The following is a 27628-nucleotide window of genomic DNA, read 5'->3' on the forward strand; positions in this document are numbered from 1 at the left end:
TCTTTCCTGTCCACAACTTTGAATAACAGAGAAAACCCAAAAACACACAGATAATGTTTAGGACTCTGCCCCTCATCTACATTTAAGTCACTCCACATAACAGGAGTCAATTTAGATGAAGTCTGGGGGATATAATATAATAATATAAATTTCTAGCTTCTGAAAGAGGGAGCTTGAGCCTTTGCCTTCTATTTCAGCCTTACATCACTCTCCTTCAAACTGCTTCACTGCCCCATCACACTATCCGACTCCAAGATCTCACATGCCATCTACTTCTTAACACTACAGATGGCTCCCTCTTCCCTCCCTGCCCTGAAAGTTTTCTCATCAAGGTCGATTGCCTAATGACAAGTAATTCAAAAAATACATGTATTTTTAGTTCTGATCTTACTTAACCTTTATGTAGCTTTATTACATTTTAGCCCTCTTTCTGTTTGGAAAAGCTTTCTTTATTCAAGCCACACCACACTATCCACACTCTCCATAATTTGTCTCTCCTCCTTGGTTTCTTCTGTGAGCTCCTTTGCCCATCCTTTAAGGAAGACACTCCTCGGAAATCTGTCTTGGGTTTTATTTTCTTCTTATGCATATTTCCTATGGACAATTTTACTCACTTCCATGGTTTTAATGGTCAACTCTAAGCTGATAAACCCAAATCTCGACATTGCTAGTTCAAGTCTCTTTTCTGAGTTCCAGACATAAATACAACTCCCTGCTGATCGGTTTTACTGACGGTCCATAGAGATATCAAATTTCACAAATCTAAAACTGAATTCATTGCTATGTCATTACCCCTCCCCAAATTAACCCTCTTTTTAGGTTTTCTGGTTTAGTTGTTGGCATTAAGTTTCATCCTGTTGCTCAAGCAATAAACTTTGAGCACCATCCGGCCCCTTCCTCCCTCTCAACCTCATACATCCAATAACCAAGTTATATTGACACTTCAGTTCAAACATCTCTCAAGTCTATCCACTTTGTCTTCATCTCCATTGAAGCAATCATAGCCATTTCTTCCACAGCTCACATCTGTTTCTGCACTAGCCTAGCTGCTTACAATTGTTACCAGATCAAATCTAGTATCCTAATTGCAGTCAGTGTGACCTTTTTAAAATGTTATGCTAGTCATTTCACTCTCCTGTTCAAAATCCTTTAACTGGCCCCCCATTGTTTCTTTCATTCATTCACTAAACTCCTAGTCTATTTACAGAATGTATATTATGCTAGGCACTTTGCAGAGTGCCAGGGCTACACTGACCATAAAATATTACCCAGCAATATAGTTTTGTCTCTGAAACAAAGAATTGGTTCTTCTACTAACCCCAGACTCCAGATTCATGGTATCAGAACTTTTCATTAATCATTATTGTTCATTTATCTTAGTGATAATGATGCACTTACCCAGAATTTTTCATCCTATAAATGTTACTGATATCTATTTCTCTGCTTTGCTTCTGTTTTACCTCTCAATACCTTCCAGATTGACCTTGGTTAAATAATTGGTGTTATCAAATAATAACAATAGATTCTATTTTTTATTTTCAGTCAGCTATGTTACAAATCCACCACTCAACCCAAGCCAACTTTGATTTTATAATTGGGCATTCTCCTCCCGGATAATGAATGCTCTAAGCAACCACAGCCCATAGTTGCCCATCCTGCATGTTAAGTCTGTAGCTCAAGTGTTCACAAAAATAGCAATACAAATTTTTCTTATTTATTAATATCATCATTAATTAACCCTGAACTGAGGACTTCCTGCAACAACACAGATTAAAAGTTCTTAGGTTTCCTAATTCTAACAACCTACACTAGAACATATCCTCTTAAATATATAGTTTCCCATCTCTAGCAGAATATTTGCAAGAATAACATTATAAACAAAATAACACTAGACTTTGACTTTAGTTTAGCTGAAAATTAAGCTGCTCAGTAAATTATCCTCAAGCCAGTGTAGAAAAAATGTGCATATTGACCACTCAAGAAAAGACTACAGGGAGTCAGGCTGGTGTAGAAGAAAAACATCTGGTTTGTTATCCATGAGAAGTGGTTTTAGCCTAAATTCTAATATGTTCTAATTGTGATTCTAAGTAAGTTAACAAGCTTTCACAGGTGTCACTTTTTGTTCTTTTTTTTTTCTTTTAGATATAGTACAATGAGATTTATTCCTAATGTGATTTCTTCTTGGAATAACACACATGTCTAAGGGTTTCATGAGACCCTGTTGGATTTCTTTCCCAGGTTTTCCTTAGAGAAGTCTTCTCTAGTATGTGCACAAAATATTTTATTAACAAATGGAAATGCACTGAGGCTTCTAGCTTGATAAGCAAAGTAAGATCCAACTCATAGGATTGGAAAAGAATTAATTAAAATTGCAGTCCTAATAAGGATGTTTCCACATCATTAGTTTCATAATGTATCTGCTTCTGCTTATTTCACTGTCACTAGTAAAATTTAATTGCTTCATACTTCATATTTATTATTTTGCATATAGTATGTGTTTCAGATTAGAAAAAGTAATAGAAAAAGCACTAATCAAGCCAGGCCAGTCTCAGTCTTTTTTTACATGGTCTCTGATCATCCTCTTTTATACACACATTTGAGAAATTCTTGTGATTATATTTTTGTTAATTATATGTTATCTCTTAAGCCTCCTGTACTCCTTATGGCAGCATCTAACCTCTAAAATTCCAATTTGAACCTTAATACGCAAATTGGTATTAATTATATAGACAACCTTTTTTTTTATATAGACAACCTTTAAACATTATTTTCATGGTCTCAATGCCCAAAGCTCTAAAATACACACATATAAATAGTTAATAAAATCTGAAGGAAATATTTAAACAATTTTGAGATAGAAAATTTTTGTTTTCATTTTTATATACTTTTCGAGTATAAATTTAATTCTTCTAGCACTAGTTTTATTTCCAGTTCCAAATAATATCACACATAAATGGCTCTTTAGAAAAAGCTTAAAGGGACCTTAACTACTTCCTCTGAAAATTTTCTGAATGAAACACTGGTCCTAAGAGCTATTCTCTTTCCAAATGGCCAACTTGGTGAATCTGCCTTTCCAGAATAACAGGGATTTTGAGGACTGCCAATTTGTTATATAAGGGACCCTCTCTCCAGGTAATATTGGCATCCTTTGGGGTGCTCAAGTAATCTGATTGCTTCAAAATAAGGATTTAATAATATTTATTGAAATACAGTAATATTTATTGAAATATTTATGGAAATAAGGCCACATGGTTTCTTCAAACTTGATGGGATTATACTTTCAGTTTCACGACCTGTACCAGAGCACAAAACAATCTGGAACACTCTTTTCACTTCTCAGCAATGTAGTCCTGAAGCCCTTCTCTTTCCTCCCCTCAATATACATTTTTCTCTCTTTTTTTTTTCCCCTAATAACATTGTCTCAAAGGGATATTACAGACAACTGCTTAAGATAATGGGCAAAAAAGAGGTATATTTCCACAAATAGTGCAATTTATTATTGCCCTAAAAATATCTAAACATGGTCCAGGGCCAGGCCCATGATGATAATAATAAGGCACTTGCCAGAAAGGCAAAATTTAAGTGCAACCCCCCAAATTCAGTAATCAGTATAAGTAATATTTTAATGGAATATTCTAAAACATAAAAATTAATGCAAAAATTCCTGGTGAACAAAATATTAAAATTTTAAATAAAGAAAAGATATTATATGCTATATCTAGCTAAATAAGCCCTCACACTTGCCATTTATTTTATCTTGCATTAGTTAATTGTAGAGTAACTACTTTTCAACTCATAAGTGTCAGTACAAATATCATTAATCACTAAAGCTATAAATGTATTGTTTTTCCATACTTGTAATTTTACTTGTTGGCCACGGACACTTATGAGATGCACTTTATATTCAGCTGCTATTTCCAAAAGAATTTTAAGGAGATCCAATTTAATATAATGTTATTCTTCTCCCCTTCTTAATAATAATTAAATTGTTCATGTGCTTCAGGTAAAGATATTATTACAACTAATGTCACCTTGATGGAATTATTCCACCTATTAAGTTTTTTTTTAAAAGCATTTGAATCCACAAATAAAAATAACATAATAAATTCTTTATACTTCCATACAGAAGCACTAGTGTAACTGTGTAATTTATAATAACGAATTACAACTGGAAGACAACTTAAAAAACAGGTGCTTATGTACAATAAAATAAAAATAAACAGACCTTGATTGCAATAAGCATGAAGTTTTCAATTATTTAAAATTCGAGAAATGTAGATAATGGGCATCATAGAGATAATTTCTTGCTGAAGCTCCCCTTCCTTGTCTAAGTTTACCATTTTGCATTAGAACAGAGGGGGCAGTCTTTCAGCTGACCTAATGAAACACTGCTGCAAAAATAAGAGGCCAATCTGTGTGCAATTGCAGTTCAGCCAGAAAGAATGCTAATTCTTCAGTGCTTTCTTTAAAGAAATTATTCAGGCTTTCTGTGGCATGGAACACTGTGACCAGCCAGGAACTGTTAGAGATGAAAATAACCTTTCTTTGTTATGACTCCCAAAATGTAGTATTTGTTTCAGTTTCATAGGAGACTCTTGTACCTAGTTTTTTTAAAAAGTGAGGGGTAGGATGCGGTGTGGAATTAGTCATGCCCTAGCCATTTTCCATAAAGGATATAATTTCCTAACTTAGAATGTGCTCCCAAGGGACTTGTAAGAAGAGTACAAAAATATGATATCGTTTCAAAATTGCTCAAGTATGGTCAAAGAACTCTGGTTATAGAGGAGGAGGAGGAGCTGATTTGAAGGCCCTCTCTACCCTTACTAGCTGTAGGACATTGAATTCTGATTTGAAATATCCTTTTCCATAAAACAGCGTTACCAATACCCATGTCACAGAATTGTTGTAAGAATTAAGTAAACTGACAACTATAAATAATCTATAAATTATGAATGGTTACACAAATGTCATGAAGGATTTTAAAAGATAACAAAATATAATAAGAATATAAATTAGGATTGTAAAGCCAATCTGGAAATAAAATTAATTTTTAAATTATTGTTATCAGTCCATGGAAGTATAAGCTAATAAACTGAGATACTGCAATGAAATCATTTCTTACATTAAGATTTTCCCTTTTAGGAACATGAATTCAAAGACTAAAGAAATATTAATGATCTTTTCAATTTTTATTAGCTTGGGAAAGTCAATTAATTTTAAAAATACACCTTAAAAGTTATTTTCACTTACAAGAATAAAACAGAAAAAAAATCAGAAAAGCAGATGGAAAATTACTTTGGTTTGGTAACTTTCCAAGTGGTTTTTAAGTAACATAAAAATAATGGATACTAAAAATAAGACAATTCCATTATAAAGGAATAATTGAAGAGTAAAAATTTTACATCATAGTACTATTTGACTACTAGTAATAACCAGAGTAGATAATATGTAAATTAAATTGGAAATTTTCAAATAATCTTACCAGGTATATTAAAAAATGTATAGTTTCTTGAATTGTTACATTTGGTTTCCTTAAAATAACTTTATAAAACACAGACATATTTTGTATGACAAAAGAATTTTGAATAAAGCATATAAAATTCTTAAACTTCATTTTTTATCTTGATCAATTTCTCCTTTCTCTTTATTCTACTAACTCTTCTTTTTTTTTAAGACTTTATTTATTTATTTGACAGAGAGAGACACAGCGAGAGAGGGAAGAGCCCAAGGCAGACGCTTAACGACTGAGCCACCCAGGCGCCCCCCTGCTAACTGTTCTTGAGAAATGTTACCCACTTTGGGTTTTCATTACTATTAACATATGATTCTCAAATCTATTTCCATTCCCAAGCTCTCTTCTAAAGGCCATAGTCCTATTTTCAGTTATCTACTGGCCATGATACCTGGATATTTCCCATGCGCCCCTTAGCCCCTTCCAAAACAAACTCAACATCTCCCACCCTCTGACATCCACTTCTGTCTCTGTATTTCTGTCTGATTAAGAAGAACTGCTACCCACAAAATATGCTTTAATGTCATTTTTCAAATGCCAACTTGAGAGCCAGTAATCAAAAATGATTGAATTATATAACTTAGAAATACTTTACTAAAACTTCACAGGGGGAAGAAAAGGAAACTGCAAAGTAAGGGATAGAAGTACTCTAGTATTGAGAAAAGAACAAAACTTGTCATAATTCCCTAAGTCAAAGACACTTTAGAAAGATACACTCGGGGCGCCTGGGTGGCTCAGTCGTTAAACGTCTGCCTTCAGCTCAGGTCATGATCCCAGGGTCCTGGGATCGAGCCCTGAATCGGGCTCCCCGCTCTGCGGGAAGCCTGCTTCTCCCTCTCCCACTCCCCCTGCTTGTGTTCCTGCTCTCGCTGTGTCTCTCTCTGTCAAATAAATAAACAAAATCTTTAAAAAAAAAAGAAAGATACACTCTACTATTTTATGAAAAAATTAAGTGCTGCATAAATAAAAGGAAGTGTTACTACACTAATGTATAGAGTATATTTTTCTAGGAATTGATACAAATGAGAAATGTTAAAAATCTGAATGTGTTTTGATAAATCTGTTGATAGTTCCACAGTAAATGTATTAAGTCAATATCTTCCAAATTGTATTTCACTTAGAGATGTTAATGTGTTTATTTGCAGAAGGGTTAGCTATCAAATACATTTGTAAAATTCTGCATGTAATTTTCTCTGAAGATTATAATGCATATTTCCAATAAACCTGTTTAATTTGACTAATCCAATTTTTTCTAAACTTATTTGACAGAGTTATTATTTTTCCAAAGAAACAATTCAGTGTCCTGGAGCTTACAGTTTGCATAAAGTTGAATTCAGGGAAGCCAAATCACAGAGTACGTCCCTAACCTTTAACTATGAGATCAAAAAGGAAATGCTGTGTAACATACCTCTAATTAAAACTAGTAACATTCTGATTGTATTGGCCAAAACTGACCCCATGCGGTAAACCTTATATTAATAGCTATTAATTAAATAATTTGAACTGGAGCTCATTTATATCCTTATAAAATAAAAACAAAATACAGAACAAGTATCAAAAGCTACAATGTAAAAACATTTCCTGAATAAAGGAAAAAAATTGAAACTATATTTTGAAAGGTCATACTGCATACTTTGGAAAATAACTTATCCCACCCCAAAACGCATCCTAGTAAAATTATCAGGCTTTAAAGAAAATTAAAAAATCTTTCGGGCAGCCATATACAATGGCCAAGTCACTTATTAGAGAAAGAAATTCAGACTATCATTTCAATAGCACCTTTTAATGTGTATACGTATATACATACATACATACATATATGGCCACGTGTGTGTGTGTGTATATATACATATATATATATGTATATATATATAGCCCACCTATGCTACTATTCATCTACTAAAATATATAGGCATATATTTTTAAAACATATATTTGTAAAAATGTAAGTATAAACTATTTTTTTAAGATTTATTTATTCATTTAAGAGAGAGAGAGAACGCACAAGCAAGGGGGGAGGGTGGGAGGAGAGAATCTTCAAGCAGACTCCCTGCTGAGCGCAGAGCCTGGCACCTGGCTCAATCTCAGGACCGATGAGATCATGACCTGAGCCGAAACCAAGAGTTGGACGCACAACTACCTGAGCCACCCAGGCATCCCAAACTATTTTTTTAATAAGTAAGTAGATGAACAGAATAGAGTGCAGGACATGAACTACAAACTAGATTTTTTTAAAAAAATATAATTTGTTTTGTATTTTTGTCACTGAACCATGTAAATATTTCAAGTAATTATGAAACAGAACCAATTTTAAAAAAGAGATTCTAAAATTAAAAAGTAAAGCAAAACCAATGAACCCAAATGTATATCCAGTTGGTGGCATTGCCACACTGAGAGGAACCAATGAGGAGCTGCTAATCAACAGGCATAAAGTCTCAATTATGCAAGATGAATAAGTTCTAGAGACAAGCTGTACAACATTGTCCCTATAGTGAACAATATTGTATTGCTTATAAAAACTTAAGAAGATAAATCTTGTGTTCTTACCACACACACACAAAATTAAATACACACACACACACACACATACACACACAGTAATTTGACTGCTGATTCCTAGTGGGCTAGTCTATGGGCAAAAGGAATTTAAAAAATTACCTGCTATCAGTAATAATAATATTGGTGGTAGTATTTTTATTGCACACATTGTTATATGTATAATGTTGGATGAAATAAATGTGTGATTTTTGTGATAATATAATTTTATTTTTCCTGATTTTCCTGATATAGAATTCTTGGCAAGGGAGAAAGGAGATACAGATGTAAGATGGGAGGAATTAACTAAAATTCCTGAAAGCTTGAAGTTTAATTATAAAACTCAGTATGAACCAGCAATATATTTGTTCAAAATCAAAACAAAACATTTTTCTTAAGTCTTCCAACAAAACAAACAAACGAAAAACCCAATAATCAACCCAGTAGCCATAAGAGATCTCTTAGCAACAAAATTGAAGACTTGAAATACTAAAGAAATCCTAGAACTTGGAGACAATGGTTGATTCCAGACCAGAGGCAAGTTATGTACAGTGGGTGGTTTATAGAAAAAAACAGATTCACCTTGAGTTGGTAACTGTTAAAAGTGTGTAGTGGGTACATTAAGAATTCATTAGACTTTTCAGTCTAGTTTTGTACATATAAGAAATTTTTCATAATACACACAAAATAAAACAAAAAGAACCTGGTCCCATAGTCTATTTGGATGAAAAATTTTATAATGCAAAGGGTCCATAAATGCTTTATAATCTATATAAAACACAATTTTGAAGCTCCTATAAAGGGCTACATTCCAAAGAAAATCTAAATGATGGTAACCTCTTGCAATTATGATCTGATTTTTACTTCAAAAAAGCTGCGTGTATTTCTTAGCTCAAAGTTGGCTATGGACTGAATTATGTCTTTCCAAATTCACATGTAAGTCCTAACTCCAAAAGTGATTGTATTTGAAGATGAGGCCTTTGGGAGAGAATTAGCTTTAGGTGAGGTCTTAAGAGTGGAGTCTTCGTAATGGAATTAATGCCCTTATAAGAAGAGACACTAGAGAGTTTGCTGTCTTCTCTCTCTGCTGTGTGAGGACACAATGAGAAAATGGCCATCTGCAATGAAGGAAGAGAGTTCTCACCAGAACCCAACCATGATCTTAGACTTCCCAGCATACAGAACCCTGAAAAATAAATTTCTATTGTTTAAACCATCTACTTTAATGGTATTTTGTTATGGCAGCCCAAGTTGGCTGATACAGGGCCTTTCACTTGGTAGTGCTCAATAAATGGTAGCAGAATTTAAAATGGTAGATTTCTAAGTTGCCTTTAAAATTCTCAAAACACCAAAAGAACATTTTGTCTTAAACTTGAAATATTCTGAGTATACAAACATAAATCAACTACTCTGTAAAATATTCATAGTACCAGAGGCTTAAAAATGTAAATGATTAGAAACATTAAATCACCGATGTGATTACAGAATGGTACTTCATAAAAATAGAGCAGTAACAATTAGAATCATGCTACATAATAACCATCTACAATGTGGAAAAAATTTCTTGCCTTGGGCATCAAATTAAGGTGGATAGTTTTATTCTGTGTAAGAAGATGAATAACACATATCTGGTCTGTTAGAGAGAAAAAAGGGGAAACTAATTTACATTTGTTATCTTAATTAATCCTTGACAACACCAAGGGCTCATTCTACTATACCATACTATATCTAGTTTTCTACATATAAACTAAATAGCATGTTAACTACTTATATAACATTTCTACTTATTGCCAAAATATAAGAACATAGATTTATCTCCAGTACTTTGTATTTAGCACAAAAATAAAAAGACTAGTTTTTATATAAAAAAAGAACAACTGAATACAGATAAATCATTTTATTTTTACTTTTTTTCTGACTAATAAGATTTTCAACTTATCTTTAATCTGCTTTCAAAAAAAAAGTAAGCAAAGGGTATATTCATATGGGGGAGGAGATTCAAGTTTACAGTTGTGGGGTACTAATCTGTGAGAAGCTGACTATTGGCTAAGCATAACAGGATAGTGATAGTTGAAACCAATTAATCAGGAGATAATTATACTTCAAGTTCATTATCTTACTGGTGAGAATTTTCTTAAGTAATGAGTGACAACATCTTTGAGTCCTAACTAATAACTACATAGGGAAACAGAACACTTTATACCTTTTTCCTACTCGTGTTACTAATTCACCATTCTTGAGGAGAAGGTTGTGAATAGTAATTCTTATAAGAAGAATGGATGCTCTGAGTTGGAAAATTCCTTTAAAAAGTATATTTGGATTTTGGAAGAAGTCACAGGAAAGTGGGAGAGAATAGTTAATCCTATAAATATTCACTCATTCAACAATGAGTTATTGGCTGCCTACTATGTGTCAGTAATCATAAGTCTGGGAAATCAGCCACAAATGAGACATGCAAAATCACTGTTTTCAAAATACTTATATTCTATAAGAGAACCAGTGTATAAAAACAAGTAAACAAACAAGATATTTTGTTAGTTATAAATGCTCTTTAAATATAAAACAAGTAAAATACAAAATAGAACATGCCTTAGGGAATATTTTAGATTGGATGATGGGGCAAAGCCTCTTGAAGGCAGTGACAGGCAAACACCTAATTAACGAGAAGGAACATACTATTGGGGGGTCTGGTGGAAAATATTCTAGGCATAGGGAACCTCTAGTGCGCTGGCTCTCTATATTAACCCTCAATTTTGAATCTCAGATTGCACTGTAGAGTACCTCTTATTACTACACTCATCTACCCATTTCTCAGAAATCTTTGCCTATTGTCAAAACCTCCAACGTCAATCTCATCTCAATTTGGGGTCAATATCTATATGTATGACTCCTTCAACCCTCTGGCCTCTAGATTCTTTGACTACTTCTCATTCAGTGATCTTGTCATCAACACTACCTCAGCTCCTCTGGCAATATCAATAAGAAAACCCCTCCATATCTCAATTTCTAGCACCACACTCCCCGATGACTATACCTCCTTTCTTTCCAGTTCACTCACTCTAAGTACCCTGACTGCAATGATTCTCCTATCCCAGCAGGACCTACAATCCATGGATTTACCACCTATGTCCTGTCTTTCATCCCCAGTTCACCCCTACCATACAACATTACTGAATGGTTTTGCCTTACATTCATGAACACTATCCTGAAAAGGGCTGTTAAAACAGACCATTCACTCTCCCACTGTCCTAGATTACTGTTTTATACTTACTCTTCTCTCCTTAAACTGTGAACATTTCCTCCCCCATTCCATCCTTACTGAATAAACACCATGTAAGTGTTAGTCTACAAAACCACAACCTCCACTTGTACATAAGATTCCATCCTTCTTGCCTGCTGGTATCATTTTGGTAAATCTCCCCTTGTCTTCTTGTATCAACAGTTTCTTTCTACACTCATTTTTCATTTCTATCAACATACAAACTTGCTGTGACTTCTCTTTTCCCAGATAAATTTCTTTAGAAGAGTAAGCAAATTAGAAATAGAAAATAATTTTTTTTTTCTGGAAGAATAAATGGTAAGACTAACCAAGCAAACTTTAAAATTTACAGAATTGATGAAGCTGTGGTTGTATTAAAAGTATTAGAACATATTACAAAATTAATGTGGTGAAAATTTCACATGGTTAAGAAATTCAAAAGAAAATGTAGAGATAGCTGGTAACATATAAAACATATTTAACTTTATAAATATTTATTTTTTTTTTTAAGATTTTTTATTTATTTATTTGAGAGAGAATGAGAGACAGAGAGCATGAGAGGGAGGAGGGTCAGAGGGAGAAGCAGACTCCCTGCCGAGCAGGGAGCCCGATGCGGGACTCGATCCCGGGACTCCAGGATCATGACCTGAGCCGAAGGCAGTCGCTTAACCAGCTGAGCCACCCAGGCGCCCCTTAACTTTATAAATATTTAATGATATAAAATAAAATAAAAGATGAGATACTATTCTTGCTTATACTTAAATGTATGCATTATAATTTATCAAACATGTCTATATACCTACATATATACATGCAAAACATATACACACCTATGTATCTATATTTTTACCTATCTATAAATGTAGTGTACCCAATATTGTGAAACATACAAGAAAGTAGCTATTCTCATACTAGTTGGGACATCAGCTGATAACTTCCTGAAGGTAACTTGGCAATATAAAGCAAAAGTTTAAAAAATGTGGTTATTTTATAACAGCAAAAAATTAAAAATATAAATTCCCAACAGTAGATTAAATAAATTATAATACATCCTTATGTTAGATATGATAGGGCAATTAAAAATCATAATCTTGAAGAATGTGTAACGATATCTGACATTGCTCCAGGCACACTGCCACATCCTATAAAACAGTGTAAAACAAATGGTCTCATTTTTCTAAAATATTCATTGTAATATTTATTATAAATGATATACCAAAAATGATAAGAGAGCAAGGAATTAGGAGTAGCTATTCTGAGTTATGAGCTATGGGTAATTGCAATTTTCTTCAGTATTTTCTACCTTTTTTAATAGCAGTATATTCAGAAAGTTAAAAAAGCAACAAATATTAGAGATGAAGACGAAGAAAAGCAAAGAGGCAAATTGGGATAAAGTTTTCTTCTCTTCAGTTTTTTTTAGTGGGAATTGGTTAGAATAACTAGAGTCTCAGGATAGTCACATGGTTTGCAGCCCCTTGTACAGGAAAAATTAGCTTATTGCAGGGTCTTCGCCACCACTATCACCATATTTGCAGATACTTAATTATGAAAACCACTGAGGGCAATGACACAGTGATGAGATTCTATATTCTATATCCCAAACATGTAGCTTGGGCAGTCAGGGAATATTTCTGAACTTCAGTTTTAATTATAAAATAAATGGACTGACTTTTTCACAATGGGTTTGCTACAACACAGGTGTCATGAAAACCACCACTAAACCAAAACGAAAATGGGAAAGGAATAGCTTCATATCAACATCATCATCATTGGACATGTAGATTCGGGCAAGTCTACCACTACTGGTCATCTGATCTACAAATGTGGTAGGATCAACAAAAGAACTATTGAAAAATTTGAGAAGGAGGCTGAGATGGGAAGGGGCCCATTCAAGTATGCCTCGGTCTGGGATAAACTGAAAGTGAATGTGAAAGTGGTCTCACCTTTGATATCTCCCTGTGGAAATTCAAGACCAGCAAGTATTATGTAACCATCACTGATGCCCCAGGACACGGAGACTTTATCAAAAACATGATTACAGGCACATCTCAGGTTGACTGTGCTGTCCTGATTGTTGCTGCTGGTGTTGGTGAATTTGAAGCAGGTATCCCTAAGAATGGGCAGACTCCTGAGCATGCCCTTCTGCCTTACACACTGGCTGTGAAACAACTAATTGTTGGTGTTAACAAAAATGGATTCCTCCGAGCCACCCTACAGCCAGAAGAGATACCAGGAAATCATTAAGGAAGTCAGCACCTACATTAAGAAGATTTGCTACAACTCCAACATAGTAGCAGTTGTGCCAATTTCTGGTTGGAATGATGACAACATGCTGGATCCAAGTGCTAACATGCCTTGGTTCAGGGATGGAAAGTCACCTATAAAAATGACAATGCCAGTGGAACCACACTGCTTGAAGCTCTGGATTGCATTTTGCCACCAACTCGTCCAACTGACAAGGCCTTTCATCTACCCCTCCAGGACGTCTACAAAATTGGTGGTATTGGTACTGTCCCTGTGGGCCAAGTGGAGACTGGTGTTCTTAAATCTGGCCTGGTGGTCACCTTTACTCCACTCAATGTTACAACTGAACTAAGTCTGTTGAAATGCACCATGAAGCTTTGAGTAAGCCTCTTCATGGGGACAATGTGAGCTTCAATGTCAAGAATGTATCTGTCAAAGATGTTCATCCTAACAATGTGGCCAGTGACAGCAAAAATGACCCACCAATGGAGGCAGCTGGCTTCATGGCTCAGGTGATTATCCTGAACCATCCAGGCCAAATCAGTGCTGGATATGCACCTGTGCTGAATTGTCACAGAGCTCATAATGCTTGCACGTTTGCTGAGCTGAAGAAGTAGATCATCGTTCTGGAAAAAAGCTGGAAGATGGTCCCAAGTTCTTGAAATCCGGTAATGCTGCCATCATCGATATGGTTCCTGGCAAGCCTATGTGTTTTGAGAGCTTCTCTGACTGTCCTCCTCTGGGCCATTTCGCTGTTCGTGACATGAGACAGATGGTTGCCGTGGGTGTCATCAAAGCAGTGGACGAGAAAGCAGCTGGAGCTGGCAAGGTCACCAAGTCCGCCCAGAAAGCTCAGAAGGCTAAATGAATATTATACCCAATACCTGCCACCCCAGTCTTAATCAGTGGTGGAAGAACAGTCTCAGAACTGTTCATGTCAATTGGCCATTTAAGTTTAATAGTAAAAGACTAGTTAAGATAACAATGCATTGTAAAACCTTCAGAAGGAAAGGAGAATGTTTTGTGAACCATTTGTTTTGTGGTGTGTGTGTGGGGGGGAATTTTAAGTTATTAGTTTTTAAAATCAGTACTTTTTAATGGAAACAACTTGACCAAAAATCTGTCACAGAATTTTGAGACCCATTAAAAGCTTAATGAGGAAAAAAAAATGGATTGAATGAGATATCCCCTTTAGTTTAGTATTTTAATTACTTGTTTGTTTGATTTAGTAATACAGAGGAGAATAAGGGGAAGCACAGTATTATTGTTTTTATAAATCAGATGGTACTGTAGAGTTTAAAATGTTACACTTCAAATTTTTTGTCTTTAACTTTTGTGATATCATTTTAAAATGTTAAGTAATAGTTTTCAAAATTATTGGGAACTCTTGGCAACAGAGATTAGAATTATAAACAATTCAATATACCATGAAATTGTCTTATTTGGAATTAAATAAAATAACCACAAATTGGAATCTATTCTCGGATCTCACTCATTAATGCTAGCACCTAGATGTAGGATGAGAAACAAGCCTGATCCCATACATAATCAGATATTTTTCAAAATAGTATCACATAAAGGGTCCACCATTTGAAATATTTTAATTGTTTCACATATTTCAATATTTTAACAGAAGCTCTAGACTTTATAAGGAAAAGAACCTGAAAAGTCCCAAGGTTACTGTCTGGACTCAAGTAAGAGAGTATCACTCATAGGACAATGAATGTCCTACACACGTTGTAGCTCTGAAACAGTGAATTTAGGACAAGTTCAATTGCACTAAGGCATGGGCTAATAAACATCAAACAAAGCAGTCATTGTAAGCCAAGGCTCATCTATTATAAACATGTGATCACACAGGGCATACTAAAGTCTTTGGTCTTGTGTTAGTGCACAGTGATCAAAAGAAATGATATATTCTATATTTTGTTAACTTGCACATAAAAAACAATCAGGGATTTTATAAATATAAATATATTTTTACAAATACAAAATAAAAATGTGAAATAAAAAGATGTAGTTTCACTCCAAATTAACAATGATTATAAAATAATTGGATTTTAAGAAGCACAAAATATAGATCACAAGATTTTGCAGATATGCCCTATCAATTATCATTTTCTTATAAAAAGATCTTTGATTTATAAGGCTCTTTAAAGAATGTATAATCTCATTTGATCAATGTAACCACATCTTGCGATAGAAGAGAGAGCTCTAATTTACACATGAGGAAGCTACAGCTCCTCAAGCCTCGTTATTTTGCTGATATAGCTAGTCAAATTGTGGGTATAGAACCACAGTCTTCTGAAACCCATTATATTGTTCCTTTCATTGAACTATAGTGTTTTTGTACAAAATCCTTGTCCAACATAAACTGAAAATTAAGGAGGCCTGTTTGATATTTTATCATGGTTTCCTCTTGTGATGTCAAGTGACACCATGCTCTTCCCTTAGTCTGCCATGCCCAAGAACCACACCTTTTATTTTCCTCTCTCCTTTGACTTTCTCCTGATATAAAATTTTTAAATGTTCAAGTCTTCCTAGGCTAAAAGAAGCAGCTTAAAGAAACAACCTAAACTAGAATATAAGATATTGAGGATTGAGATTTTTGTAAATTTTGTTCACAATGTCCACTTTGTTTAAGGCTACCTGGAATAGTGTCTGGTATAAAGGAGATACTTAGTAAACTTTTATTAAAATATAAAAGTTCCCTTGGTCTACCTCACTTTAAAGCTACTAATCTCTCATGAGATGTCCTTTTGCTATCATGGTCAAATACCTTGAAACTTCAGTTCACTGTACTGTAGCTTCATAAACAACTGGGAGGTAATCAATAACCTCCTAATAATCAATATGTAATGGTATCTTTTTAGTTTTCATCCTATTAGAACTCATTTACAAACTGAACACTCTTTCTTATAAATGTTATTCTAGTCACTATTATTGCTATTTTATCTTTGTTTTCTTTGTCCCTTTCTGTTTTCTTTCTCCTTTGCTGCATTGCTTCCCTTACCTAAATAAATAATAAAATTATTTAATTATGACCTTGGCCTCCTCTCCTCACTTTGCTAGTTCTCCCTGGCCGTATCTTTTACATCATGGTTTAAATTACTGTAACTGTGCCACTAATATCCAAAACTGTTTGTGAACCTCATCTCCTGACTGAGCAAAAAGATTGCACATCCTGTCTTCTTGAATGACCACAGGACCTCAAACATAACATCTGCAAAATAGACATTTTTTTCTTTATAATCCTCTCACCAAACTGAGTTTTCACACTTCTATTCCCTCACTAGCATATTTCTTTGTTCTGATTCTCAGCTGATGTCTATGCTTTCTATTTCTTTGAAAAGAAAGAGGCAACCAAAAGAGAAGTCCTAAATATTGCCAATACCACATCCACCAATTTACGTTCATCTGTGTCCATAAACCACTTATTTTCTTCTGTTAATATGCATAAGCTGCCCTACTCCTACCTAGTGCTAATCCCTCCTTATGTACTTGGAACATATCCATACCTTTTTAGCTACTCAAAGACAACACTCCAAAATCCGTCCCCACCCCACCTGCCTCCTGGATTGTTTTTTCTACCAAACGATTCCCAATATCATGCAAAACTGATTTTAAAAAATTTTCCATCTTAAAAAATGACAACAAACTCTTTTGATCCACATCTGCATCCAACCACTATTTCATTTCTCTGCTTTCATTTACAGCAAGACTCAAAAGAGGTGTAAATACTATCCCCCTTTCTTCTTTTCCCATCCTCTTGAACTAGTTCAATTAGGCTTATATTCTCTCGGATCTACGCAGTAGCTCTTGTCAAGGTCCCAGTGACCGCTGCACCACCAAATTAATGGCCAATCCTCAATTCTCTTCCAAAGAAACTAGTAGGAGTATTTGACATAGTATAGCACTCCTTCCTTCTCGAGAGTTTCAAGACTTCCCTAACCAAATATATAAAAGAGGGAACATCTTGTCCACAATATCCCAGACCTCGATACCCCTTCTTCCCCACACCTCTTCTCCCCCTTAGCCAGCTTTACTGAAGCTCTTCACAGTACCTGTTACTGCCTGACATATAGTTACTTGTGAAATAGAGGCTTGATGGCAGCAAGGACTTGTGTTTATATCAGGTCCAGCACATATTAAGCACTCACTAAAAACCAGTTTTTACTATTTGCACTCACTAAAAATTTCACATGTATAGGACTAAGCATAATCATCAAAAGAAATATTTTTTTCAGTAAAAATATCATTGGTGGGTTAAACTGAAAAGTGGACAATGGAGATACAGGCTGCCTACTTTAAATGTACTATATATCTATTTTGCTACAATACCTGGTCCACTGTGTAAAGTCAATAAATATTAATTTATGTTAATGTACCTTAAATCTTTAAAAAAGGACAACTCTATATAATTATGATATAGCTTAGTTCCTAAACTGTTCTTACAAAATGGAATAGAATCCAGAGAAATAATAAAGTATTGGTGCTCTTTAATTAGCACTAATAAATCAGAACACCAAGTTAATCATTCCTGTAACAACTGAAAGAATTGAAATAATTCATTGATGTCAAGAATGCTATGCTCTAAGACCAAATATAAGAACTTAGAGGTGTTTTGGGGCGCCTGGGTGGCTCAGTTGGTTAAGCGACTGCCTTCGGCTCAGGTCATGATCCTGGAGTCCCTGGATCAAGTCCCGCATTGGGGCTCCCTGCTCGGCAGGGAGTCTGCTTCTCCCTCTGACCCTCCCCCCTCTCATGTGCTGTCTCTCTCATTCTCTCTCTCTCAAATAAATAAATAAAATCTTTAAAAAAAAAAAAAAGAACTTAGAGGTGTTTTATCTCTTTTCAGGCTTAACATATTGTAATTTTAACTTGGCAAGAAAAGATAGATTAAAAATACACGTTGCACCTATAATTTATTAGAAAAGCATTTTCTCTTCTGCTAAATTGTTTCTTAGATTGATTCCTCTGACTTTATCCCACTCTTTTTTGTTATGCTTGGTGGTTTCCAATTAGACTTGTAGATAGATAAACAGGTGATTGAATCAGTAATGAAATATTTGTAATAAAACATCTAATAATTAAGACATTAGAAATCAATATGTTAATGTCATTTTTGTGATTAAACAGTGAAAATGAAAGCCAAAGTTCTATTTAAACACAGTTTTCATTTTGTATTGTGTTTTAAATATCTTGAGAACAGCAACATTTATAAATAAGCACAATTTTCAAGTATAACAACTATTCCAATATGAAAATAAATATCTTAAGAATAGAGTACTGTATGCATGCATAACCAATCTTTAGAAACTTTAGATTATTTCAGAACATTTTGGGAACAGTGTTATATAATTTACCTGGGTTTAAAATTCCATCTGACAATCACTAGCTGTGAGAATTTTGCAAGCTACTATGCCTTGAGCCCTTCAACTTCTACATCTGTAAAGTAAGACTATTACCTACCTCATCAGTTTGTTGCAGAGATTAAAAGTGATATATATCTTTTATGTAAACCTTGGAGTTACTTTTCATTCTTCCTTCTCCTTCAACCCCTCAGTATGCAGTCTTTCTTTCCAATGTCTCTCACCTAATAATTAACACTAAACCTGGCCTCTGCCCAGGTGGTCACCTCATATTCCACCTTTACTCCCCTGTAGATCCTTTTGCACCCAATATTAGCTCTCAAAAGTACTACAAACCACTACCAAACTGTACATTCCACCATCCTCTCCAAATATCTGTAATGACCCCCACTGCCTATAGAATGAAGTACAAATTCCTGAATTTATTTTATGCCATCCACGGTCTGGTATCTTGCCTACACAGCTTTATAACCTAATAGTTTCCTTCATGAATACTCCATTTAACTCAACTAGTACTACTCATTGCCTAGAAAGAAGTAATGCAAATTCAAACCTCCTTTATCAAAACAGTTCTCCATTGCCTGCAATGGACTTGCCCTTCTCTGTATTACAGCTTCCTATTAAGGAACATTTTTTAACAGCAAATCACAGTCAAGTCCATTAATGTTCATTATGATTTATTTTTCTTACAATTTTTGTATTGTTATTTACGCTATCATTTTACAGAAATAACCTCCTGACTGGACTATTTCTTCTTTTGCCCTCCAAAATACATTCTCCGTATAGCAGCCAAACTGATATTTTAAAAAAGCAAATCATATCAGGTCACAGCCCTCCTGAAAAGCTTCTACTGGGTTCCTATACTCAGAAGAAAAGACAAAGCATCAGGCATCACTCTGCAGCTGCCTGCCCTGCCTCCTCATTTCTGCTCTGGGATTTATCACTCTGCCCTTGCTCACTAAGCTCCTGGAACCCTACACTTTTATCCCTTTTTGTCTATGTAATTCTTCCCACACATCTCTGCATGGCTTACTTCTCTGACAAGACCTTCTGTGACTACCTTTTCTAAAAGATTCGCCAAAACATACACACGTGCGTGAGCACGGGCACATATACACACACATACACAGTCACACATGATCACTCCATCCTTTCCCTTGCTTTGTTGTCTTCTTAGAATTTATCATCATCTGTACTTATTTATTAATTTCTGATGTTACCATATTCCCAACTCTTCAAATGGAATGTAAACTCCATAGAGCAGAGATAATCTTCTTTACAGCCGTATCCGTAATTCACTATATTGGAAATGCTCGATAAACATTTGTTCAATTAGTAAATTAATCCTCCTGTTAAAAAGCATATAATCTGTTTCCTTAACCAGAATATAAGTTCCTTAAGGAAAGAGATTTGTCTGAATGCTCTAATGTTCTTGATATTTTTTTTAAATCAAGTAGAACGACAGTTTAAAGTAAAATGCATGCTAAGCATTACATGCAAAGTAGAATTTCCAAAGTGAAACAGAAAATAGAACATAAAATTAAAATATCTTTCTACCCATTTTATAAAATATCTGGTTTCTTATTCAATGTGCTATGAAAAACTGCTTTATGCAGAGATTTCATTGCCAAAATCATCTGCAAAATTATTTTGTACAGAATTTTAGCTCTTTTGAAATCAAACTAAATCACAAGGATTTGCAAATCCTAAATAAATTGAATTCCTTAATTCCAGGCCCCACAAAGCCCACAAGGGGCCTTTTGGTCAGTCAAGTGTATATTTCTAAAATCAGGACAATGATTTCTAAGCTTTTTTTCTTAGCGTCGCCAGACAAATTTCTCTTTATGATAATATAGATGGGTAGCATAAATCAATAAAAACACCGATACACTTAAAACTTCAAAGGGAACCATAATAATTCACAATAATTCGAAATCTAACAGCAAACTATTTTGTTGAGCTATTTTTTTTTTCCATCCCCCTACTCAACCTCAATGCTGAAGTTTACAGTGAAAAGTTTAAAAAAGCAGACCAGACAGCTCCAGTGGCGCAATCGGTTAGCGCGCGGTACTTATAAAAAAGCAGACAAGAGTGGGTAAGCAAAATGCCTGGCACGTAGTTATCATTCACTGACTATTTTTAAGAAAATAAATAAAACAGTTTAAAGGACCCTCAATAAGGAACATGACAAAACATCTGGTCTCAGAATATTATTATAATACTAGTATAACTGTCAACCAGTTTAAAAAAGTGAGATAGAAATGCAGTATGTGATCATTGCACTTGTAAAAGATACACACCAATTGAGATGAAAGGAATTATGAATTTTTCAACTGGAAATTAAATAATAGAGACAGAATGGGTTTTCATATTAACTTATATCATTAAGTTAATTTCCTCAACTATGCAAATCATTTAGCTTATATTCATAAACATAACTCATACAGTTTGTTTTTTAATTAATAATGAATAAAGAACTAATTTCTTTAATAAATTCTGGAATATCCAAGACTCTTTGAAACAGTATTTTTAATACTTTAAAATGTTATGAAATTAAATATCATTGGTATATAGTAGACTGGCCAACATTTTATCTTTTTTAAAAGTAAAGCATTTGATGCCAATACCCATATCTTGATTGAAAATGACTGTAATAGTGAAGGGACTGAAGATGTCAATAATAATTATGGGAATACTAATAATTAAAAAGTTAAATTCTCTATTCTCTCTAATGTTCTCCAAGAAAGTGATTTTATTTTTCACATACATCCTGCTAATATTATATGTGTTATGCCTCCATATAAGAGTCTTCACACCCACACATCTCTCGTCCCAGTAAACCTATGAATCTATCATTAGAGATTTCTTCTCTGTCCATTCTTAAAAACTGAGGAACCCCAGAGATTCTTTCTGCTTCTTCCTACATTCACCCTCAATGGCTTTAACAACCACTTTTATTGCACTAATTCCCAAGTCTCTCTCTCCCACTTAGTACCTCTATTCTAAGTTCCTGCCCTATGTCCTTTTTTAAAGGAACTGAATGTACTTTTCTTGAAAGGATTTTGTACAAAAATATTAACTGGAGTTTCTTTTATCACCTCTGGCCTCCTGTATGGGGTTTCATGTTACCATACCTGTTTCTCAAGTTACAAACCTTACTATCTAACTTCACTTCTTTCTCTACCTCTCCCACCATGAATAACAAGTCACCAATTACCAGCTCTTCCACTCTGGAAGTTTCCCAATTGTGACACGCCTTCTCAAGTCTCACTCCATCCATGCATTCATCCTTGGTGCTTTTTCATTTCTTTTCCATTTTTTTAATTTTATTATGTTATGTTAATCACCATACATTACATCATTGGTTTTTGATGTAGTGTTCCATGAGTCATTGTTTGCATATAACACCCAGTGCTCCATGCAGAACATGCCCTCTTTAATACCCATCTCCAGGTTAACCCATCCCCTCACCCCCCTCCCCTCTAGAACCCTCAGTTTGTTTCTCAGAGTCCATAGTCTCTCATGGTTCGTCTCCCCCTCCGATTCCCCCCCCTTCATTTTTCCCTTCCTACTATCTTTTTTTTTTTTTAACACACATATTCCAAAAACTTAGTCCATATTACCTCATTTCATCTTTATAACAATCATTTACATTAACACCATTTTATAGACAAAACTGATGGACAAAAGGTAAGTAATGTGATAACATAGCTTGTGAGTGGCAGAGCTGAGATCTTTCACTATTGTAACAATCTCCTATCTCTTTGTCACTCCTTCTAATTATCTTTTTCAGATATTGTTTTGCCCGTCATTGCCCACATAACAGTTCAAACTTATTAGTATCTCAAATAAAGTTCTTGAAAGTCTACAGCAAGTGTAATTGTCCAAGCTTACCTCCTGACACTCCTTACCCCACACCATGTGTTCCTGCTGAACTGAACAGAATGAAACTCAGGACATGATGGATCCTTTCTCAACCCCATGATTTTGTGCATGCCTTAACTGCTTAGAAAATTGTCCCAATCCCTCCCCCAAAAATACCTTACAACCAGACACAAAGCTTTCTTCTTCCATGAAGCCTCTCCATCACCAGACTGCAGATTAACCTTGTTCTGTTCTCCAGATTTCCATAACATTATATTCACATATCTGACACATGCTCTACTGTAAGTTAAAAGAATTTATATAAGGAAGCTAACACATTACGTGTATTTGCCATAGATCATTTTGACTGAGGTGGAAGGAAAATCTATCTTCCTTCCTAAATCTATCTTCCTTCCTAAATGATAATCTCCTCCAGAGTCAGAGATTGTATCATTTTCTCATCCAATTATATTAGTTGCATATCTACCACATGATAATGCTTAACTTAGTGCCTGGCTCATAGTAGACAATCAATAAATGGTGGATGCAGAAAATTACCAGAGCACCATAATACAAAGCAGATATTCATGGAAAGGGTAATTCTTATTAGATAGCCTTCAAGATCAAGGAGACTTATAAGAGAACTAATACAAGAGCCTGAAAGGTCTCTAGGGATAAAAGGCAAAGAACATGAAAGAGGATGAGATATAGAAATGACGAAGGAGTTCAAAAGCAGCAAAAACAAACTTTACTCCCTTGAAAATTTGTCATTTCTGAGATATTAAATAATCAAATGCAAGTTGATTTGGATAGAATTCTCTGCAACAAAGACAAAGCATTTTCCTTTTTCCTTCTTTGTGTAAACTCTTGGTTCAGCTATTGACCGATGGAGCTATTATGGTGAAATACCACTCTACTAAATGCTTTCAGTTTTAGCCCATTTAAGCTATTGTAAAACTCAACTTGGCAGTCACCTGCTGCACAGTGAAAGAGCAGGATAAATGAAACTTCCCTGAAGTTCTCTTTATCTTCAAACTGTAGGAGAACATTATTGGCTCCCTCCAGTTGTGGCTAGGTTACACGGGTTATATTTTAAACATTTTAGGCCAAACTCCCACTGTAATGTGATATTATTGAGCCAGTTTGTCTAACTTGAGAGAAAGCCCTATTATTATAAGTAGAAGTAGTTTTGCTTCATTTTTTGAGAGTATACATAAAACACTTGGAAAGGTTAGAAATCTAGATTTTTTTTCCCTTTTGAGTAAATGGGAAAACAAGAAAAGAAATTCACTCTCAAAGTAAAATTTAAAAAGTAACAAGTTCAGATGTGTTTAATTAGTGATTATAATATATTACAAATTCACTGCTAGGATTTTTAATTTTTCCATTAAAATTCAATTGATCTAATAATAGTTATAAACATCTAACACAAAAGATAAAACAAGGTCATACTTGTAATCAAGGAAAATAAGTCTGAAGTAAAATCAATTAATCTACTTCTTTGCTTCTCTGAGAGTTGACATTTACTATTCATTACATTGAAAAATTTACTTCACCACTCAATATCACATTTCCTCATCTGTAAAATAAAAATAATATGCAAATGCACTGGTTGTTTCAAGTATTCAGTTGATATTTATAATATTTGGTACAAATAGGTGATCAATATATGTCATTTGAAATGAAATTTAAACACAGTAAAGGAATCAAATTCAGTTTCTCATTGAGGGGATTGCTCAATAGCCTTTAATTGGTCAAATTATTTCTAATTGACCAAATGGTCAAATTATTTCTAATTAGAGTCATTGTTTTAGTTCATCATTCTTATATTTTTTTGTAGTAAAGTATATGATACGTTATAGAGCATATATGGGGAGAAAGAAGGATGGACCATAAAAAAGAGGGCTTTCATTAGGGGCTTTCTTTGTACCACATTTGGAAATTTAAAAAATGTGGATTACAGTTTATTTAATTTATAAGTTTAACTGAAGTAAAACTTGTTGAAGCTGATTTAAAGTGAAGTAAACAAATAGACATAAGGATATAGTCGATAAAATGAGAAATATTGCTGAAATTTAGAAATATTCTAGGAATTTTAATATATTTGTTTCCCTGCTTGTTTGTGTGAGATATTATTTGTCTAAGCATGTGTGTGGTACTTTACTGAAAGGACTTCAATTGACATTCAACAAGTCATTTCAATATTTATTAACCATTGATTATGTATACAACATGCTGGGAACTAAGTGCAAAAAGATAAATGAAATTTTGTCCCCAGGAGTGCACTGAGTGATGGAAAAGACCGGCATATAATTTAAAAATTGTAGGATTTACTTATGAGATTCACTTGTGAGCTATAAAATTCACACTTACAGGGAGATATCCAGACGTGGTACAATTACTCCATCCCACTGGGAAGGGGCGGATAAGGTAGCTGAATTAATTTTTTAGGATGAATAAAAATTGGCCAGGTGAAGTAAGTTGAAAGGAAATTCCAGGCAGTGAAAAATGGCCTGGTGTGTGAGAGGGCATGGGGAGAAGCTTTCAGAGTTATTTGAGTGCTAAAGACAGGGCTGAAGAGGTAGGCAGGGCTGAGCCCTAAAGTGTCCTTCATTCTACGCAGTGAAGAGGCATCGAACTATTTTATATAAGGAAGCTAACACATTACGTGTATTTGCCATAGATCATTTTGACTGAGGTGGAAGGAAAGACTTGAAAAATACTGCAAGTATAAAGAGCAATTAAAGAGCTATTATAATTTCCATATGAAAGGTGATGGAGAACTGAACTAAGGCAAAAAGAAAAAAAGAGGAAAATGATAGTAGACTCAAGAGTAGATTGTGGGTAAATCCACATTATGCAATGATGGTCACAATTTTACTTGTATGGCCATCTAATGTGTTAAGACAGGACACAATCGCAGCTCAAATGTAGTATTATAATTACATTTGTTTACAATGTATTTTATTACAAGTTTGGGTTATCCCCTTTATCAATCATCATTCTCAGATTTATCTGGCAATTCTTGCAAATTTATTTATCCTTATGAACTTTAGAATCCATTATATTGTTTAGTTCACAAAAATTTATATTGGTGGGGCACCTGAGTGGCTCAGTCGTTAAGCATCTGCCTTCGGCTCAGGTCATGATCCCGGGGTCCTGGGATCAAGCCCCGCATCAAGCTCCCTGCTCAGGGGGAGGCCTGCTTCTCCCTCTCCCATTCCCCCTCCTTGTGTTCCTGCTCTCGCTCTCTCTCTCTCTGTCAAATAAACAAATAAAATCTTTAAAAAAAAAAATTTATATTGAGGTTTTTTTTAGGGAAATTGATTAAATTTATTGATTAACATGAAAAGCACAGGTTTCTTTACATAAGTCTTCCTATTCAAAAATAAAATATAGCGTGTCTTTCTGTCTATGCATATCTTCTTTTCTAACCCTCAATAGTGTAGTATGTTTTCTTCATATGGATCTCAGATTTATTGATAAGGTTATGTCAAGATAGCTTTTCATTTGTGTTACTACCAAGGAGGTCTGTTCACCCATTATGTTTTCCTTAAAATTATTTTTAAAATAGTAAATAGGATTATAAAATGGAGACCCCTGTACTAAACATCAACCTCTGCAAATTCTAGCATTTGACTATATTTGTTTCAGATTTTTCCTTAAAGAAATCAAACATTACAGATGTGATTGGTGTCTCTATTTACCTTTCTAGATCCCCTCTGGAGTGGGGATGCCATATAAAATTCAGGATTCCTTATTGAACTTGAATTTTAGATAAACAATGACTCAATTTTTAATATATCTCATGCAATAGGCAATATGAATACATTTTTATTTGCTAAATCGGACTTTACCTCTTGAGGTATAGCAATATCCCAAAGTTGTTTTTTTTTTTTTTATCATGCTTAAACATTTCAAAACTCTACTGCTACACATTATGTAATCTTAAACATCTGACAGGATTGTTTTGCAGGTCTTCAAAACTTACATATATAGTTCAAACATGTTTCCATTGGCTCAAACCAAGGATTGTTGCCTTTCTCTTTCACATAATCCAAAGGTCTCAACAATGTTCGTGTTTAGCTGGCTGTGTCTAAGACAATGTAACTGCGTATGTTCTCTGTCAGTATTTTCTTGTATCCTGGATGGATATTTATTGAATTTGAAAATGCTTCATCTTGTGCTCGCTTTGGCAGCACATATACTAAAAAAAAAATGGAATGAAAATGCTTCATCTTTTTTTTTTTTTTTTTTTTCCCAAGTAAATGATTAGTAACTGAGCATTTATTTGTTGCGCACACAGTGCTTGGTCTTTTCATCCACATCATATCATTTTTAACACAAGAATCACATGAGGTATGTATCATTATTTCCTTTTTACAGGTAAGGAAACAGAAGATCAACAACTTCTTGTAACATGCCTCTGATTCCATAGACAGTGAGAGGCAGAGTTAGAAACTGATCCCAAGTTTGTTTGGCTGCAAAGTCCGAGGTATTTCTGCACATCTCTTTGCCTTCCCTGCTGGCACTCATATCCAACTTTGAAAACGTTTGTGTCTTTCATCCATATATTTTTTCTCAAAAAATTTATTTCAGGTTGAGGCTTTGTCTCATTAAAAATGCCAGAATGGGGCGCCTGGGTGGCTCAGTTGGTTAAGCGACTGCCTTCGGCTCAGGTCATGATCCTGGAGTCCCTGGATCGAGTCCCGCATCGGGCTCCCTGCTCGGCAGGGAGCCTGCTTCTCCCTCTGACCCTCCCCCCTCTCATGTGCTCTCTCTCTCTCTCTCTCATTCTGTCTCAAATAAATAAATAAAATCTTAAAAAAAAAAAAAAGAAGA

At 34.5% G+C, this 27628-nt stretch overlaps 1 protein-coding gene and 1 pseudogene across 2 annotated transcripts in view; one reads left to right on the plus strand and one right to left on the minus strand.

Annotated features, from left to right (window-relative positions):
* Positions 1 to 27628, minus strand: part of CNTN1 (contactin 1) — a 362269-nt gene that overhangs the window by 294677 nt on the left and 39964 nt on the right. The window lies entirely within an intron of this gene.
* On the plus strand, positions 13039 to 14599 carry LOC116642134 (annotated as a pseudogene).

This window comes from Phoca vitulina, unplaced genomic scaffold (genome assembly GCF_004348235.1).
Source record: "Phoca vitulina isolate PV1807 unplaced genomic scaffold, GSC_HSeal_1.0 scaffold23, whole genome shotgun sequence".
NCBI classification, from domain to species: Eukaryota; Metazoa; Chordata; class Mammalia; order Carnivora; family Phocidae; genus Phoca; species Phoca vitulina.